The sequence below is a fragment of the Crinia signifera genome, chromosome 8 (assembly GCF_055691185.1).
Source record: "Crinia signifera chromosome 8, ASM5569118v1, whole genome shotgun sequence".
Classification (NCBI taxonomy): Eukaryota; Metazoa; Chordata; class Amphibia; order Anura; family Myobatrachidae; genus Crinia; species Crinia signifera.
This window is the reverse complement of record NC_139224.1, coordinates 179063628-179077960: the sequence shown is the minus strand read 5'-3', so window position 1 is coordinate 179077960 and position 14333 is coordinate 179063628. Positions and strand designations below refer to the sequence as shown.

The following is a 14333-nucleotide window of genomic DNA, read 5'->3' as shown; positions in this document are numbered from 1 at the left end:
GACACAGGTGTGAGTGGTGCAGGTACAGCCCCTGGTTGGATGCACCAGGGCCGTCTTAACAGCAGTGTGGGCCCCTGGGCAAAGCAATGCACTGGGGCCCTTACCCATTCTCCCCTAGGGGTGGGGGGTGCTGTCAGCAGCAGCTTTGATGTCCCACTGGTAGCAGGGGTTGCTCTATCTTCCATTCAACATGTAGGACCTGGAGCAGTAACTTCTGCTAATTACTCCTTTACTGCACTTCTAGGACTTCCAGGGAGGTAGGGGTGTTTTATATGCACGGGAGGGTTGGATAATGGAGTGGGCTTAATATTCATCATTTTCCGGTGGAAGGGCAGCTTGTTTGACTGCAGATATCACCATTATCTGGAAATAGATTTCTTAGCCTAGTATAAAAACCTAGAGTCCCAACTTTCAGGAGGTGCTGGGGACTTGGGTATCAGAGATCAGGAGCCAGAGCAATCCATTGACAAAAATATAAACTGTACACCAGACGTTTGGAGCTGGAGCAGGGACCGGCTGCTGGAAGGCTGATATCTCTGGTTCTGGGCATGATAGAGACAAGCCGCTAGTGTCGTCAGAAAGAGGAGAGTCCCAGCTTTTGGAATATAAAAAACTCTAAGGGCAGTATTCAATGTCAAATATTCTCCGTGCATGGCGAGAGATTTTTTCTCTCGCCATGCACTCTCCGTGTTCCGGAGCCTCCTGCTCCCCCTATTCAACGTGTTAAAGACTCGCCGCCACTCGCGGCGAGTCTTAACCCCTGCAGCGGACGAGCGTCCGCGGCAGGGAGCTGTCAGGGAGCCGGGGGACGTAGCAGCCAAGAGAGATTAAAGTCTCTCTTGGCTGCTGCAGGGGATATGGGGTGGGGAGCAGGGCTCCCCTGGACCCAGGCAGCACAGGCTGCCCCCCCTATAGCCAGCGGGGGACCCAGTATTACGTGCATCGGGTGCAGTGAATATATGAATATCTAATGAGCGGCTCGAGCGCTCCGGCCCCCTGCTGGCTGCACTGTGTAAAAAAAAAAAAAAATGTAAAAAAATATTTTTTTTACAATTAAATATATATTCATGTGCTATAGGCACATGAATAAAAATAACATGGCCCTTCACAGAAAAAAAAAACTGATTTTTTGACACCAAAATTAAAAAAAACACCCTTTTAGTTTAAAAGTTCACATTCCTGCTCTCCATCAAAAGATGGAGAATTTCTACACGGAGAGAGACGGCGAGAATCACTTAGAAAGATGGAGAATATTTCACATTGAATAGGGTGGCTCGCCTTTGGAGAAAAAAAACCTCTCTCCACCGCGTGAAAAGCACAAACTCTCCAGAAATCACAGCGAATTTTTCTCATTGAATACTGCCCTAAGTCAGAGAGAACCTGAGAAATATGACTGGGAATTGCAATTAACAGGTAGGATGTGGACTGCTATTTTGAAGATGGATATCTGCAGTTCCCCAGGGCCGATTTTCCAAATTCTGGTATCCCCGAAAAAAGGGGATCCTCAGCTATCAGCCTAGGGCCCTTATACACCTGGGGCCCCTGGGCAAGTGCCCATTAAGCCCATACGAAAAGACGGCCCTGGGATGCACCTGGCACCGGGTGTGGTATAGCACACCGACAGTCAGGATTCCGGCAGTCATTAGCCCGACGTTGGAATCCCGACTGCCAGAACTCAGACAGCGGGGAGAGCGACAGTGTCAGGGAGAGAGGAAGAGAGAGCGACAGTGTCAGGGAGAGAGGAAGAGAGAGCGACAGTGTCAGGGAGAGAGGAAGAGAGAGCGACAGTGTCAGGGAGAGAGAAAGTGACCATGGGGGAGATTCTCTAAAACAGAAATGCGGTAAAAACCCCGTTATCAGGGTTTTTACCACATTTTGAGATGCACGGCGGGTTTTTGCTGCGGGGGGTATCGCCAGCAAAAGCTTTAGCTAAACACACAGAAAAGAATACCAAAAAGTTTTCAGATATTTTTTCTTGTAGAAATGACCATTAAAACAAGAATTCACATAAGGTTATGTTGCATTTATAGCGGCGGCATCACATCAATACTGTATACTGGGCCGAGTGAGAAGAAATATCACATGGATTCATATAGGGAATCCAGTATCATATGGGGCAATGCCAGTACCAAGAATTGCGCAATTTCCTAAAATATACTGCGACGGATGTTATATAGAAATAGTTTGAAACAAGCAATGAAGCTTAGACACGCCTACGTGTGGAACATGGCACATGCTTAATGTCATGCCACCTTCCAGTGCCACCTTCAGCTACAGACAATCTCCCTGAAACCTGACAGATTGCCATGTACTGTCCATAGTCTAATTACAGACTCTGCGCACCTGAGGGCGTAGTCATGTGGCTGATTCTGATTTACTGGTTTAGAGTCAGGGTGGTGCCGTACGGGCAGCTGAGTAAGGTGCTGATATTGCAGTTACATGGGCATACACCAGTCTGTGTGCCTATGTATCCGAATGCAGAGTACGCCCGGGGCCGGTAGAAAGCCCCCCCCCCACATGGTGCAGCTGTACATCAGATTGGAGGACAGATATCCCTGGGTCCTAGTGGCCAGCATCTATGCACACTGCTTTCAAACAACTTTCACCCTAATAATGCAGAGGATTTTGGCGACACCCAGTGCATTAACCTACACCTCTCACCACACACTCCGCACCTCTCACCCACACTGGCAAACGGTCCGCGCCTGACACCCGCACTGACACACACTCTCTGCCTCTCACCACACTCTCCGCACCTCTCACCTTCACGGACACATGCTCCGTGTCTGACACCTGCACTGACACACTCTCCACGCCTAAGACCTGCACTGACACACTCGCGCCTCTCACTCGCACTGACACACACTCCATGCCTGACACCCGCACTGACACACACTCTCTGCCTCTCACCTGCACTGACACACACTCCACGCCTCTCACCCACACTGACGCACACTCCACGCCTCTCACCTGCGCTGACACACTCTCTGCGCCTGACACCCACACTGACACTCTCCGCCTCTCACCTGCACTGACACACACTCCGAGCCTCACCCACACTGACACACACTCCACGCCTCTCACCTGCACTGACACACTCTCCGCGCCTGACACCCACACTGACACTCTCCACGCCTCTCACTCGCACTGACACACACTCCGAGCCTCACCCACACTGACACACACTCCACGCCTCTCACCTGCACTGACACACACTCCGAGCCTCACCCACACTGACACACACTCCACGCCTCTCACCTGCACTGACACACTCTCCGCGCCTGACACCCACACTGACACACTCCGCGCCTCTCACTCGCACTGACACACACTCCGTGCCTGACACCCGCACTGACACACACTCTCTGCCTCTCACCTGCACTGACACACACACCACGCCTCTCACCCACACTGACGCACACTCCACGCCTCTCACCTGCGCTGACACACTCTCTGCGCCTGACACCCACACTGACACTCTCCACCTCTCACCTGCACTGACACACTCTCCGCGCCTGACACCCACACTGACACACTCCATGCCTCTCACTCGCACTGACACATACTCCGAGCCTCACCCACACTGACACACACTCCATGCCTCTCACCTGCACTAACACACTCTCCGCGCCTGACACCCACACTGACACACTCCACGCCTCTCACTCGCACTGACACACACTCCGAGCCTCACCCACACTGACACACACTCCACGCCTCTCACCTGCACTGACACACTCTCCGCGCCTGACACCCACACTGACACTCTCCACGCCTCTCACTCGCACTGACACACACTCCGTGCCTGACACTCACACTGACACACTCCACGCCTCTCACTCGCACTGACACACTCTCCGCGCCTGACACCCACACTGACACACTCCACGCCTCTCACTCGCACTGACACACACTCCGAGCCTCACCCACACTGACACACACTCCACGCCTCTCACCTGCACTGACACACTCTCCGCGCCTGACACCCACACTGACACTCTCCACGCCTCTCACTCGCACTGACACACACTCCGTGCCTGACACCCGCACTGACACACACTCTCAGCCTCTCACCCACACTGACACACACACCACGCCTCTCACCTGCGCTGACACACTCTCTGCGCCTTTCACCTGCACTGACACACTCTCCGTGCTTGACACCCACACTGACACACTCCACGCCTCACTCGCACTAACAAATTCCCCCTCTCACTCCACACTGACACATTCTCCACGCCTCTCACTCGCACTGACACACTCCGTGCCTCTCACTCTCACTAACACACTCCGTGCCTCTCACTCCACACTGACACACTCTCCATGCCTGACACCCGCAGTGACACACTCCGTGCCTCTCACCTGCACTGACACACGCTCCGCGCCTGACACTCGCACTGACACACTCTCGATGCCTGACACCTGCACTGACACACTCCACGCCTCTAACTCGCACTGACACACACAGGCGGAGCGCGCCTGAGACCCACACTGACACACTCTCTGCGCCTAAGACCTGAACTGACACACTCTGCGCCTCTCACTCGCACTGACACACTCCACGCCTCTCACTCACACTGACACACTCTCCATGCCTGACACTCGCACTAACACACACTCCACGCCTGACACTTGCACTGACACACTCACAATGCCTGACACCTGCACTGACACATACAACAATTTTGTGTAGATCCACTGGCGAGTTTACAAATATATATCACTTACACAATGTGCTAAGGTATATTCTTTAGAGTCTCTGTGATCTAAAAGAAACTCAAAAGGAGAAAGACCATAGTGCAATAATGTCTGAAAAAGAGGCTGATTTGGTATTTATTCAATGCACTCACATTCAGATAGATTTTGTATGCATATCAATAGGTCTTTTCCATCCACTCCAATCTTCCACATGAAATGTCCCTGTGGACTTGATGAGAGGTATATATAGTGCAGAGATGTTTTTCAACAGTAAAAAATGTAACACTTTATTAGATACACTCACATGCGGTAGATAAAATCAAGCAGAAAACCCCTCAGGGTAGTAGGATCCCAGAACTGTGCCCAGGAACATGCAGGTCCTTCAAAACAGCCGGCCAGCGGTGGATGTCGGAAAGTGCAGCCCCTCTCTTGCGGCCTCAGGACAGGATCCGTTCGGTGGTGTTCACTCGGCTCAAGCGCGCTTTCGGGCAAGTGTGCCCTTCCTCAGAAGCGTAGTGGACACCATCGGACGGGGCCTTCTTATACCCCCCCCCCCCACACACACACACACAATTACAGATTTACATCAGCTGCAAAGAATCCGGTCTCCCGGAAGCCGTGCTCCGGTCTCAGAAGCCGGGAGGGACGTCGCAGGCATCACATACATGTCCCTCCGTCAGTTTCCTGGCTGTGGAACGCAGATTTATTTCTTCCGGAACGCACCTCCATTATTATGACATAGTTCGTGTTCAGTCCCATCTTTAATTGAGTCCGATTTGAATGGAATATCACAAATAACGGAGCATGAATTCATTCAAGACAGCTCACAATATGCAATCCATATTTTTGAGGATGTATAAAAAATATATAAAAAAACATATCAGTTACACATATAACAAAGGAATTTTCTATATTTACATAACGCAAATCTAAGATAATATATTACATCGATGTGATGCGCAACATCGATATATAGAATTTTTTTTAAAGGAGAAAATATATTTTAAAAGGAAAAATATATACATATATAAAAGAGGAACATAGCAGAAAATAGACCATATTAGGAAAAAGGTTCATGGCTACAAAAACCACTTAAGTTCGAACTCACTGTTCAAACCTAGTGGCACTAAGGTATGCAATTTATATATCCATTCCATTTCCGTCCTTGCTAGTCTGGAAGCTAAATTGTTATAACGCCAGCTAGGACTGATGGTCTGGATCCCCCAAAAAGTTTTTATACACCCGGGATTCGAGCCATGTACCTTTTTGAAGTGTGCAGACACCGTGTGATTATCCAAGCCTTTTTTGATGTTATATATATGTTCCGCTAAGCGGACTTTCAAGCATCTCGTAGTCTTGCCTACGTATACTTACCCACAATTGCATTCTATGGCATACACCAAATTTCTTGTGTTGCAGGTGATGAAGTCTCTTATGGGGTATTTTTTGCCTTTTACTGTAAATTATTTTATCTTGCTTGTGCCTTTCGTAGTTCGACACATCAAGCAAAGACCACAGTGATGGAAGCCCTGGCTTCTTTCACTGCTCCTTTTTGGTACTTCCATTGCACTTTTTACTACGGTATCCTTAATAGTTTTGGATCGCTGATAGATAAAGCCTGGATAATTAGGTAATTTAGGGCCCAAAATTGGGTCCTTCTGAAGAATTGGCCAGTTTTTCCTGAAAATATGTCAGAGTCCATCCAGTCATGGAGTTCAGTCACCTGCGGCACAGGACGTGCATCAGGCTGAGGAGACGTAGGTCCCTGCTCTACCTGACAGACAGCCCCCAAACTGGGGAGGACACCGGCCCATAGGGGTAAATGTAGTGGGCGGAGACTTGCAGGTGGTTCTGCCCATGTTTTGGGACAATCATTAATAGTCTTGCTGCATTCCGGGTATAGGTAACTCAGCCAGCATGGCATCCCTATAGAAACCTATGGGGGTGTGGCTGGCAGCCAGGGGCGGGCTGGGCCGGGGGGCAGGGTGCCATGTGCCCCCCGGGCCGCTCAATCTATTGTGTGCGGGCCGCCTGTCTGTTTCTGAGGCTGCTGCTGCAGCCACGGCTAACCAGTCTCCGACTGGTCTTCGGAAACATGGCCGCCGCCTCCTGCACTGAGGACGTCTAGGACGTCTAGTGCAGGAGGCCGCTACAGAGAGTGGCTGTGGACTCTGAGGAGCTCAGACCTCTGTGGCTGCCAGCAGCTGCTGCGCCTGTATCACACTGCATTACAGGCAGCAGCGTGGACAGCACAGAGGATCCCTCCCTTCTCCTGCTCAGCGTCCCTGTAGGGAACGAAAAAGGGGCGGGGCTAACGGCCGGAGGGGGCGGAGCTACACCACTGTGAAGGAGATGATGAGCTGCCAGCCTGAAGTGCCCCTGAACCAGGTATGTAAAATGTGAGTGTACTTTAACTGGTGTGGGCATGTGTACAAGCAGCGGTACTAGTGTTGGCAAGTGGTGTGGGCATATGTACAAGCAGCGATACTAGTGTCGGCAAATGGTGTGGGCATGTGTACAAGCAGCGCTACTAGTGTCGGCAACTGGTGTGGGCATATGTACAAGCAGCGCTACTAGTGTCGGCAACTGGTGTGGACATATGTACAGGCGCGTTACTAGTGTCGGCAACTGGTGTGAGCATATGTATAATCAGCGCTACTAGTGTCGGCAACTGGTGTGGGCATTTGTACAAGCAGCGCTACTAGTGTCGGCAACTGGTGTGGGCATATGTACAAGCAGCGCTACTAGTGTTGGCAAGTGGTGTGGGCATATGTACAAGCAGCGATACTAGTGTCGGCAAATGGTGTGGGCATGTGTACAAGCAGCGGTACTAGTGTCGGCAACTGGTGTGGGCATGTGTACAAGCAGCGCTACTAGTGTTGGCAAGTGGTGTGGGCATATGTACAAGCAGCGATACTAGTGTCGGCAAATGGTGTGGGCATGTGTACAAGCAGCGCTACTAGTGTTGGCAACTGGTGTCAGCATGTGTACAAGCAGCGCTACTAGTGTCGGCAACTGGTGTCAGCATGTGTACAAGCAGCGCTACTAGTGTCGGCAACTGGTGTGGGCATGTGTACAAGCAGCGCTACTAGTGTTGGCAAGTGGTGTGGGCATATGTACAAGCAGAGATACTAGTGTCGGCAAATGGTGTGGGCATGTGTACAAGCAGCGCTACTAGTGTTGGCAACTGGTGTCAGCATGTGTACAAGCAGCGATACTAGTGTCGGCAAATGGTGTGGGCATGTGTACAAGCAGCGCTACTAGTGTCGGCAACTGGTGTGGGCATATGTACAAGCAGCGCTACTAGTGTCGGCAACTGGTGTGGACATATGTACAGGCAGCGTTACTAGTGTCTGCAACTGGTGTGGGCATATGTATAATCAGCGCTACTAGTGTCAGCAACTGGTGTGGGCATGTGTACAAGCAGCGCTACTAGTGTTGGCAACTCGTGTGGGCATATGTACATGCAGCGCTACTAGCGTCGGCAACTGGTGTGGCATATGTATAATCAGCGCTACTAGTGTCGACAACTGGTGTGGGCATTTGTACAAGCAGCGCTACTAGTGTCGGCAACTGGTGTGGGCATTTGTACAAGCAGCGCTACTAGTGTCGGCAACTGGTGTGGACATATGTACAGGCAGCGTTACTAGTGTCGGCAACTGGTGTGGACATATGTACAGGCAGCGTTACTAGTGTCGGCAACTGGTGGGGGCATATGTATAGGCAGCACTACTGCTGTTGCGTCTGGTGTCGGTGTGGGTGTTACGTATAAGCAGCACTACTACTGTCAGAAACTGGTGCGGTTGTTATGTATAGGCAACGCTACTATTGTCGGCAACTGGTGTGGGTGTTACGTATAAGCAGCGCTACTACTGTCAGCAACTGGTGTGGGCAGTATGTATTAGTTGTGATACTACTACTGTCGGCAACTGATGTGGACGTTATGTAAAATATAAGTTGCGCTGCTACTGTCGGTAACTATGTGCAATATATATATATATACAGCGCTACTACTGTCGGTAACCCTGGGCCATTATGTAGTCATATGCAGGTGTACTCGGGGCATTGCGTGGAGCATAATGTGTGTCGTAATATCATATGGGCATTATGGAGTGCAGCATATTGTGTAAGGGGCATTACGCTGTGTGGCATAATACATAATGGGCATTACTGTGTGTGGTATAATGTGTTATGGGCATTACGATGTTATTAGTACTTTTATAGGGCCACGCCTCTTCCCCATGAAAAATCGCTCCTACATTTTGCCGCGCGCCTTCGGCGCGCACTCTCCTATTTTTTGTGTAGTGGTGGGGCAAGCACCAATTTCCTTTCTGGCACAGGGTACCAAAGTGGCTAGTAATGCTACTGGTTCTGGCATAACTAGCCAGGGAGAGCATCCTGTGGGGCTCCTGATATTATACAGGGGAGCAGCCTGTGGTGTCCTATTATTGTTTTTTTTTTTATTAATACATATACGAAAAACCTCCATTTAACGATACGCTGTTACTTATGGGCCGGTGCTCTGGACTTGCCCCCCAGGCTAAAAGTTGCCAGCCAGCCCCTGCTGGCAGCGGGTATCAGAGATAACTGTGGGGCCCTTCATACATGAGGGGTACTTCATAATGCAACTAACCCCCCCCCCCCCACCCCCCACCCCAAAAAAAAAAACACCAATAGCCATGCGCGGATGATGTGATGCGGAGCTGGACGCTTGTACTGATTACACAACAGCGATACAACAACAAAACAGATTTATTTATTGACAAACAATTATAAAAAATGATCGGACCATAATATCCACGTATAGGAAACCGGTGGCGCAAATTGTGTCAGTAGTGTGTCACGTATCCTGTATAATGGCAGTATGCCACGGAGCGTCCTCAGCGTGGTCCCAGAATAGTGTCCATCACAGAAGGAACAATGTACATGAAGCATCAGTTACAGTGTGTCAGTCAGTGTGGTACCTACGGGGCCCGGGGAGCTGGTGTCAGTGTGTGTACCCCACCTACAGGGCCCAGGCGTCAGCGTGTGTACCCCACCTACAGGGCCCGGACGTCAGTGTGTGTACCCCACCTACAGGGCCCGGGCATCAGCATGTGTACCCCACCTACAGGGCCCGGACGTCAGTGTGTGTACCCCACCTACAGGGCCCAGGCGTCAGCGTGTGTACCCCACCTACAGGGCCCGGGCATCAGCATGTGTACCCCACCTACAGGGCCCGGGCGTCAGCATGTGTACCCCACCTACAGGGCCCGGATGTCAGTGTGTGAACCCCACCTACAGGGCCCGGGCGTCAGCATGTGTACCCCACCTACAGGGCCCGGACGTCAGTGTGTGTACCCCACCTAGAGGGCCCAGAGAGCTGGTGTCAGCGTGTGTACCCCACCTACAGGGCCCGGGGAGCTGGTGTCAGTGTGTGTACCCCACCTACAGGGCCCGGGGAGCAGGTGTCAGTGTGTGTACCCCACCTACAGGGCCCGGGGAGCTGGTGTCAGTCAGTGTGGTACCTAAAGGGCCTGGGGAGCTGGTGTCAGCGTGTGTACCCCACCTACAGGGCCCGGGGAGCTGGTGTCAGTGTGTGTACCCCACCTACAGGGCCCGGGGAGCTGGTGGCAGCGTGTGTACCACACCAACAGGGCCCGGGCGTCAGCATGTGTACCCCACCTACAGGGCCCGGACGTCAGCGTGTGTACCCCACCTACAGGGCCCGGGGAGCTGGTGTCAATGTGTGTACCCCACCTACAGGGCCCGGGGAGCTGGTGTCAGTGTGTGTACCCCACCTACAGGGCCCGGGGAGCTGGTGGCAGCGTGTGTACCCCACCTACAGGGCCCGGGCGTCAGCATGTGTACCCCACCTACAGGGCCCGGGAGCTGGTGTCAATGTGTGTATCCCACCTACAGGGCCAGGGGAGCTGGTGCCAATGTGTGTATCCCACCTACAGGGCCCGGGGAGCTGGTGTCAGTGTGTGTACCCCACCTACAGGGCCCAGGAGTCAGCATGTGTACCCCACCTACAGGGCCCGGGCGTCAGCATGTGTACCCCACCTACAGGGTCTGGACGTCAGTGTGTGTACCCCACCTACAGGGCCCGGAGAGCTGGTGTCAGCGTGTGCACCCCTCCTACAGGTCCTGGGAGCTGGTGTCAGTGTGTGTACCCCACCTACAGGGCCCGGGGAGCTGGTGTCAGTGTGTGTACCCCACCTACAGGGCCCGGGGAGCTGGTGTCAGTTTGTGTACCCCATCTACAGGGCCCGGGGAGCTGGTGTCAGTCAGTGTGGTACCTACAGGGCCTGGGGAGCTGGTGTCAGCGTGTGTACCCCACCTACAGGGCCTGGGGAGCTGGTGTCAATGTGTGTACCCCACCTACAGGGCCCGGGGAGCTGGTGTCAGTGTGTGTACCCCACCTACAGGGCCCGGGGAGCTGATGTCAGTGTGTGTACCCCACCTACAGGGCCAGTGGAGCTGGTGTCAGCGTGTGTACCCCACCTACAGAGCCCGGGGAGCTGGTGTCAGTGTGTGTACCCCACCTACAGGGCCCGGGGAGCTGATGTCAGTGTGTGTACCCCACCTACAGGGCCTGTGGAGCTGGTGTTAGTGTGTGTACCCCACCTACAGGGCCCGGGGAGCTGGTGTCAGCGTGTGTACCCCACCTACAGGGCCCGGGGAGCTGGTGTCAGTGTGTGTACCCCACCTACAGGGCCAGGGGAGCTGGTGTCAGTGTGTGTACCCCACCTACAGGGCCCGGGGAGCTGGTGTCAGTGTGTGTACCCCACCTACAGGGCCAGTGGAGCTGGTGTCAGCGTGTGTACCCCACCTACAGAGCCCGGGGAGCTGGTGTCAGTGTGTGTACCCCACCTACAGGGCCCGGGGAGCTGATGTCAGTGTGTACCCCACCTACAGGGGAAAAGGGGGTAGGGTGGTGACCTGTGCGCACTATTTTACTCTAGGAATATTTGCAGCCCTCTGTTACCAATTTTAAGAGTAACACCGACTCTTAGATGGATATGGAAAAAAGGGGTTTGGGTAAACAGGCTAGGCGCAAAATATTTCCAAAGTGGATATGTGAATGATCTGGACCCACAGTTGGGAGTATTTACCAGAACAAAGATTTATTTTACATAAAATTTACAATTTAAAAGTGCAAATGCAGAAGTCAGATATTACAAAGTGCAAGTGCAGCAACAGTACATTTGATAATTTCCAAAGTGAAAATGCATAAATATTTCAAAGTGCATTAACAATGGATACGACGGGGAAATCTGATGTCTTATCTCACCATTCCAGGGAAGTGCGGTGGGCTGGGTGCTAAAGATGGTAGGTCCCGGGTAGCAGGAATGAAAGCACCACCGCACAGGCTTTGGATGGGGATACACAGATGTAACAGCAGAGTCCTCCCGTCAGAGCGTTGGCATCCTCATAACATGTTTCGGAATCAGGTTCCTTCTTCAGATGTGGATGCCAGCACACTGAAGGACAGGGTTTTTATACCATAGGTAATTGGCTAATCCAAATCACCTGTACAGCACACCTCCGTTTTTCCGGAAGTGACATTTTACAAGGCGTGCACTACAGATTCTTTTCCCTGTATGTGTAAGGGATACAAGTCCTCCGCATTATAGTTCCGCTTTCATGCGGACATGAATGGACAGAGTAACATAGGATGTTTGCGCAGCGTCTTTTAGTGTTCAAACCCGGAAGTTACGTCACCGGATGTGACGTTTTGCGTTCCAAGGCGCTTCCTGTTTGCGTTCCACTGCGACTTATTTCACTCTCAGATAACAATACATGATTTTCACATTAAGAGTTGGCGATTCTTGTTTATATTGACACCGGTGACTTTACATCCTTCAATGTAATTCATACATATAACGGAACTTTCAGCTTCATTAGGGTATTTCTTGTGAATCCCAAGTCTCCATTTTGGAAGCTGGCAGGACAACATATTCGGGCAAAACGTCCTCTATGGCCACATCTATAATCTAAGCCCTACTTCATTCAGGCTAAGTCCATCCCTGATGTGGCCATATATGATGTGCAGTTCCGATTGATTCCATATAAAATGAATAAATAGATAAAACAAATGATTAAAAAGCAGATAATACATATATATATATAATACTAAACGAAATCAAATTAATCTAAAAACCACTTAAGCTCAAAATCGATATTGAGACCATGTGGTGTGAGGGTATTTAAATTAAAAATCCAGCGCATTTCATTCTGGGCGAGAATTTTCTCCACATTTTTCTCTTTCCAGGAGTTTTTTGCGACTTGGATTCCTAAAAACCTTTTAATATGTTTTTCATTACTGCCGTGTTTTACTTTGAAGTGCTCTGACACTGAATGGCTCATAAGGCCTTTCCGGATATTGTATATGTGTTCGGCAAGCCTCACTTTTAAGTTTCTGGAGGTCTTGCCGACATACACAAGGCCACAAGAGCACTCCAAAAAATAAATCACGTTTCGTGTATGGCAGGTGATGAAATCCTTTATTTTATAAGTTTTTTCATTAATCTTAAATTCAGTATATTTCCTCTCAATGTTGGTTCTTGTGGTGGTTTTGCACATTGTGCACTCCCCACATCTGTGAAAACCAACATTTCTAGTACTGGGGGTTTTTTCTATAAGAGCACTCCGTACTAATTGATTTTTTAGAGATTTGGCCCTCCTGTAGATAAAAGATGGTCTTTTAGGTATTTTTTCACCAATCACAGGGTCATCTTGAAGAATTCTCCAGTTTCTTTTTATGATATTTTCTAGTTTTTTATGATGACTCCCATACTGACTGATGAAAGACCATTCCGTTTTATTATCTTGGGCTACTTTATTTTTTTCTATTAGCAGAGTGCTTCGGTCAACCTTTTCTAATTCAACCAAGGCTCTGTCTAAATTTTGCTCTTGGTAACCCTTCTGTTTAAAACGATCTTTCATATCCCCAATTTCTTTTTGGAGAATAATTGGGTCTGCACAGTTCCTTTTTAGCCTCTTAAATTGACCCAAAGGTCAATGGGTCAATTTAAGAGGCTAAAAAGGAACTGTGCAGACCCAATTATTCTCCAAAAAGAAATTGGGGATATGAAAGATCGTTTTAAACAGAAGGGTTACCAAGAGCAAAATTTAGACAGAGCCTTGGTTGAATTAGAAAAGGTTGACCGAAGCACTCTGCTAATAGAAAAAAATAAAGTAGCCCAAGATAATAAAACGGAATGGTCTTTCATCAGTCAGTATGGGAGTCATCATAAAAAACTAGAAAATATCATAAAAAGAAACTGGAGAATTCTTCAAGATGACCCTGTGATTGGTGAAAAAATACCTAAAAGACCATCTTTTATCTACAGGAGGGCCAAATCTCTAAAAAATCAATTAGTACGGAGTGCTCTTATAGAAAAAACCCCCAGTACTAGAAATGTTGGTTTTCACAGATGTGGGGAGTGCACAATGTGCAAAACCACCACAAGAACCAACATTGAGAGGAAATATACTGAATTTAAGATTAATGAAAAAACTTATAAAATAAAGGATTTCATCACCTGCCATACACGAAACGTGATTTATTTTTTGGAGTGCTCTTGTGGCCTTGTGTATGTCGGCAAGACCTCCAGAAACTTAAAAGTGAGGCTTGCCGAACACATATA

General features: G+C 50.1%; 1 long non-coding RNA gene across 1 annotated transcript; it reads right to left on the bottom strand.

The window, feature by feature from the left end:
- Positions 1-9432: 9432 nt before the first annotated feature.
- LOC146026859 (uncharacterized) lies at positions 9433-11775 on the bottom strand. Its single transcript, XR_014454561.1, has 2 exons — positions 10520-11775; positions 9433-10396 (listed from the first exon to the last, which is right to left on the bottom strand). It is a non-coding gene; the product is annotated as an uncharacterized LOC146026859 (long non-coding RNA).
- Positions 11776-14333: the final 2558 nt, after the last annotated feature.